This window comes from Dermacentor albipictus, chromosome 6, assembly GCF_038994185.2.
Source record: "Dermacentor albipictus isolate Rhodes 1998 colony chromosome 6, USDA_Dalb.pri_finalv2, whole genome shotgun sequence".
Taxonomy (NCBI): domain Eukaryota; kingdom Metazoa; phylum Arthropoda; class Arachnida; order Ixodida; family Ixodidae; genus Dermacentor; species Dermacentor albipictus.
The window spans coordinates 92,310,218-92,316,217 of NC_091826.1; the positions used below are offsets into that span (position 1 = coordinate 92,310,218).

Consider the following 6,000-nt stretch of genomic DNA (forward strand, 5'->3'; position numbering starts at 1 on the left):
TATGCGCTTAACTTTAGAAACACCACGTTCTTCTTTTCTTAAAAGCAAAATCAAATTTTTTGAAAATCGGCTAGCAAAAAGCATGATTCTGCTGCCTGAGTTGTTAACCACAGGAGGTGGAGAATAACTTTTTAGAACAATTGCTGTACATACCTTGATAATTAACAAATTTCATACAATTTCATATTCCACAGTCGTGGCCGCAGTCGTCGCCCAGTGGGTAGGATGCCCGGCTCGGCTGCGGGATTTGCGTGGTTCCATCCACAACACCGGACACCCAACATTCTCTAAGGCTGCTACATGATGCGCCCCAACCAGCGTCCGGCTTTGCAGGATGTGTTGCTTGGGAGAGGTTTTCACAGACTGCAATGCTTGCTGTGCAAGAACCGAGACAAATAAAACACCATGCAAATCGGAAAGGAGTCTGGCGGTCAAATACCGGCAAATTCCCAATGGGTGGGTTGGTAATTTAAATGGTGTTAAATAACTCTTAAAACTAACACTTCAGGGTAAACGTCGCAAGTGAGCAAATGAAGCCGGCGCAGCAGTTCTCAGCGCACGTACAATTGGAATGTATATTAAAACGCGCACCAATTTAGAGATGAACACCCTAAAACTTGTGACAAAATGCACTGCTGTTCCGCTTCTTCCTTTGAAAAAACGCCTTTTTTAACAGTCAAGGACATGCTTACATAGAACACCGATGCATTTCGTCGCGAATTTCGGCATCAGATATCTAAAGATTGGTGCGATTTTCGAAAATACTCACATACAAGTGAATAGGCATGGCGAACTCATCAGCTGTAATTTGTAAATTGCAACGTGCACCCTAATGTTATTTCGTAGAACTATATTTATTAGCGCTTCTTTATTCTTATAATTATTTATTATTTATTATCAATATCGATTTATCGAGGAAATTAACGCCCACCATTGTGAGCAATGAAACTCAAGGAGCACCATTGAACTAGCAGCCGTACGTGCATAAAAAAAAAAGAGAAATCTGTTCGAACTAAAAAAAAACCCCTGGTATATCAGGGGAGTTTGGCCCCTATGCGTGCTGTCTGTGTTCATTTAGAGCTGTGGCCCTGGAATCATGGCTTGCCATGAGCAAACCCTTCCAGTTTCGCGCATTCGAGCAAGTGGCACACATGTCCGAGACATCATCTTATGAGCAAGGAGAAAGTACATTCTTGCGTATGTTACTCGCAAAGATAGCGAACATAACGTGGATTCGACTAGTAAAGTTCTACTTGAGCGAAAACAAAACAAAAACAAAAATTCCGAATCAGGGTTGTGCGAGATAATGTAACGAGGTATGCATAAACTGAACACATAGCCAGCGAGCATGGCAAGCGACTCGGCTACCTCGACCGAACGAGCTGTAGAGAATGTATCCACAGAAAATTAGGACGTGGGACCTTAAGGAGGTAAGGTAGGGTAAAAATTCAAAAAATCGAATTTGCAATTTTGGCCCAGAAAAATCGAGTGCACTATGAAGAATAAACCTGCGGAAGCGCGGCCTCGAGCGCCCGCTCAAAATGGTTTAAATGCCGCGCCAAAATGTGCCGCGTGCTCTGGTGTTTAAAAATGGCGGACGGAGTTCGGAGGCCGGTTTGTTTATCGTTGTCTTTCGCAATTTCCTTCATTATGGCGCGTTTTGTTTGCTTGGGTATGTGTGGCAAATAAATGTTGTGCATTAAAAGATTGTATTAAAATATTTACTTTGATAGCAGATGTTTCGCTAGTGGTGCTCTTGTAGCGTGTTTCGTGTTTGTTATTGTTGGCATCATTACGGTTGCGGTCGTGTCTGTTTCGTGTTTCAAACGTATTGCTTGCCCAGAAGATGGCACGATCGTCCAGCAAATGGAGCATAAAGACAACTTTCAAAGGTAATCGGTTCACTAGCAAGAAGGGCAGTGAGAAAGCGGCACGACGAAGCGCAAGCTTCACAAAACTTGGTGAGAGGATCAGTTGTGATTCCTTTGATGTAGATGGGGCAAGTACGACTGGCTACCGTCTAATCGACTTCGCTCTTCTCCGCAGTTTCTTGCAAGATGTTGCTGTGTGTAAAAAGTGCAACAAGGGTGCAATAATACTGGAAGAAGCTATTAACAGGCGAAGCGGTTTGGCATACTCCATAAATTTCACCTGCATCGAGTGCGCTGCTCTCAGTGTGCTTGAGACATCAAGGCGCATTGCTGGCAACGTCTTTCAAGTAAATCAAAGGTTCGTTTATGCGTTTCGCACCTGCGGCAAAGGTTTGGCATCTGGTCGCATCATGTGTGTGGTGCTCAATCTACCGCCACCGCCAACAAAGTTTACATCGTACAACGCGAGGCTTCTTTGTGCATCTACGACCACTGTCAGTAATAGTATGGCAAAATCTGCCGAAGAACTGAAGAAAGAGGCCTTCGCCTCTGATGGAGAGCTGGAAACTGCGGTCACAGTGGATAGAACGTGGATGAAGCGGGGTTATTCTTCACTACATGGCGTCGTAGCAGCGATATCGGCCGACACTAGAAAAGTGCTCGACATTGAAGTAGAGTCCAAGTTTTGCCACATGTGTGCCCGCAATCTTCACACAGATGACAACTTGAATGAATGTAAAGTTACCTACGATGGGCCATCTGGTGGAATGGAATCTGCTGGAGCAGTAAAAATCTTTGGGCGCTCTGTTGAAAAGCACCAACTAATGTACGCAAGTTACATTGGTGATGGAGACAGTAAGGCGTGCATTTCGGTAAGAGACTCGCAGCCATACGAGAAGGCCATAGAAAAACATGAATGTGTAGGACATGTCCAGAAGCAAATGGGCACAAGGCTCAGGAACATCAAGAAGAATGAGAAGGGGAAAAAGCTTGCCGATGGTCTACCACTTTCCGGGAAAGGGCACCTCACAGAAAAGGACATTGACTCCCTTCAGGTTTACTATGGCAGAGCTATTCGGGGAAATACAGACAGTCTGGATAATGTGAGACGAGCGGTGTGGGCAATATACTTTCATAAGTTATCCACAGATACCAAGCCCCACTATGGACTCTGCCCAAAGGGACCCTCTTCATGGTGTGGGTATAACCGCAGCCTTGTTGAGGGAAGGCTTGAGACCTACTCCCACAAAAGCTACCTTCCTGAGGCCGTGATGGACGTCGTCAAGCCAGTGTTCAAGGCGTTGTCAGATCCAGGTCTTCTGAGCAAATGTCTTCACGGACGAACACAGAACACCAATGATTCGCTGAACCAACTCATCTGGTGTCGTTGCGCTAAGACAACATTTGTCAGTGCTGACACGTTGAGGACAGCAGCTAAGGATGCAGTAGCCTACTACAATGATGGTAACTCTGCAAGAAAAGCTGTTCTAGAGGCTCTTGGAATTGTTCCAGGTGTCTTTTATGATGTTGCCCTGGACAGAATGGACAAAGAGCGCGTTGACAGGGCAGAATTGTATGACTCTGCCGAGAGCAAGGAAACACGACGGGTAAAAAGGAACTCTAAGAAGGGTTTTGGAGGCACCTGCAAGAATGTCAGCCGTGAAATGTATTCTCCTGGGGCATTTTGAGCATGCATGAGAAGTATGCAAACATAAAGCTTCATTTTTCTCTAATCATGTTCTTTGCAAGTTCCTCAAATTCAATGTACCTTTTCTCAGAAAGTATTCATCGGATTTCAGTGAAACTTTGCCCACATGTACATTAGCCAGTCCTAAATATTCGGAACTAAAAAAATTGCAGATGATATGAATGATAACACTGGAAAAAAATTACGCTTCAAGACACCCCCCCCCCCCCTTGTGCCTCTGTGCATGCAGCGGTATTACGTTTTAGGGAACAAATTCCTAAAAGAATGTGGCATGGCTTTAGTTCAGATATAACCTATGGGTATGTAGAACAACACTGCCTAATATCACCAGATTCCTTTGAGTGGTTACAGAGAAAAGGTACATTGAGTAATTAGACACACCTGACATTTGGGAATGGGCCAAACGACAGGTAAAAAATCTAAGCTCACAAAAAGTGTTCCATATTGTACGCAGGGGCATCTGTGGTGAGCGTACGAAATTGATGTAAATAACTGCACTTGTTTCTAAAATAATACGTTAAATGTAACATGTGCCGTTTACCCTACCATACCTCCTTAGAGATGCAACAAAGTATTGGCCACCGGCTCGTTGTATAGTTACCACTTGAACGGTGTTGTGTGGAGCGGTGTGGCACTGAAAAAAGCACGAACGACGCTTCGCTCTCTTTCGTTACAAAATTGCCACTCGCAGAGCATTCGCACCTCAAGAAGGCGTTGCTTTGACTCATGGACCCTGAGTCAGTACACGACACGACATCGCAAACGAATATTCCGTGGCCCCCAAGTTTTCTTGCTGTCCATGGCCTGCGTGGCGCTTGCACTTTGCACGCAATCCCTTGGCAGGAGCAATCAGCGGTCGGCAAGGCGAGGCCTACGTGGGTTCAATTCACCTTCATTTCCTCTTCTCTCATTCTTTTAAAGCAGCCTAGAACATTCCAAGATGTTAGGTGTGCTCAGGAGCAGGAAGATCGGCCTTCAGTTTTCTAAATGCTAATAGACAGTATTTGTTACAGTAATAATAACTGCTTGCTATTAAGAGGGCCCTGCAACGCCTCTTACCGACACAGCTGTTTCTTAGCATCACCACTTCTCTCTCGCACCTCTCTTTTCGCGACAAATGCGATGCATCGGTCCCGGTGGCAGCATGTAATGCCCGCTACTCTCCTTCACCCACATGTTCTCCTAGCGAGCGCTTATTTTGCGCCAACAGTTTTAACATGCCTTGCTATTTCAGTAAACAAAATAGCATGTCAGTGCTTTTGTGAACGTTTTTCGCTTCCTGCGCTGCCGTTTGAGAAATGCGGCAAAACTGAGTAGGCACGTGTGAGTAAAAAATATGGTGTATTTAAATTAATTTCATTTAATTAAGAAAGTTAATTGATATCGTGCGCTAGTGTTTCAGCCGCAATTATACTTCTCGCAGCCTTTAGCGCTAGGGTCACCTTGAAATGACTGATTGTGCTTAATTTTATTTCGCAAACCCCTTGCGGCTGTACGGCGTCAACATGGTGTGAGCCAAGAAATTGTGGTTGCGACAAGAGCTGGAAACGCACACGTAACTATAGTCGGCACAGGAAGAGGCGTGTAAACACGAAGCCTAAAGCCTGACCCGACGCTGTTGTCGACGCTTACCTGGTCACTGCTGCGTCCGCTTTACAGGAGACGCACCGTATTATAGGTACAGTCGGACTCGCTGTCGTTTGAAAGGATCCTATTTTTCCGTTTGACGGTGTGGAAGGAGAAAACTCAGGGTCAGTATCTTGTTAGATGATAACTGCTGGCACCCGAGCGCCGGCCAATTGCGGAATTATCTCACGTGCAATGTGTTTTGTGAATACAGGCAGAAGGGGGTCAAATTCACAGAGTTATTCGATTTTAAAGGAACCCTCGCCCGGTTTGGCCATTTGAAACAGAAAAACACAGCGTATACATCCGGCGCTGACGACCGTGTCGGCAGAGTATTACAACGCTGCGTGCCCACTCTGAAAACGGCTGAAATTTCAAACCAAACGCCGCGTGCTCCACCTCACGAAGCAGCTGCGCTCTCGTCCAGAATGTCAAGGTGACACGCACGAATGCCGGTACGTAAAACGCATTGTAAACTACGTCAGTCATCATGACATGTGACTTCGGTTGATCATCTAATACGGAAGGCGCAACACCGCCGCGCTGTCAATACAGCTCGCAGAAAAGAAAAAAGGAAAGGCATGGTTTGACGTGTGAGCATGACACGATCCTTCGACTCTGGTATGTAAAAAGGCAGGGAAGGAACACCCCTTGCGGACGCTAGTCGAGACACAGGGAGAGAGTGTCCTCGCCGGCAGTGACACTCAGCTTCTGGCCCGATATCGTAACGGGACAAGTAAATTGCGCTACTTCCTCCAATGCTGAACCAATTTAAAATATTGTCCTTGTAAAATA

General features: G+C 45.6%; 1 pseudogene; it reads left to right on the forward strand.

Annotated features, from left to right (window-relative positions):
• The first annotated feature begins 1,994 nt into the window (after positions 1–1,994).
• On the forward strand, positions 1,995–3,559 carry LOC139047072 (uncharacterized; annotated as a pseudogene).
• The last annotated feature ends 2,441 nt before the right edge of the window (positions 3,560–6,000 follow it).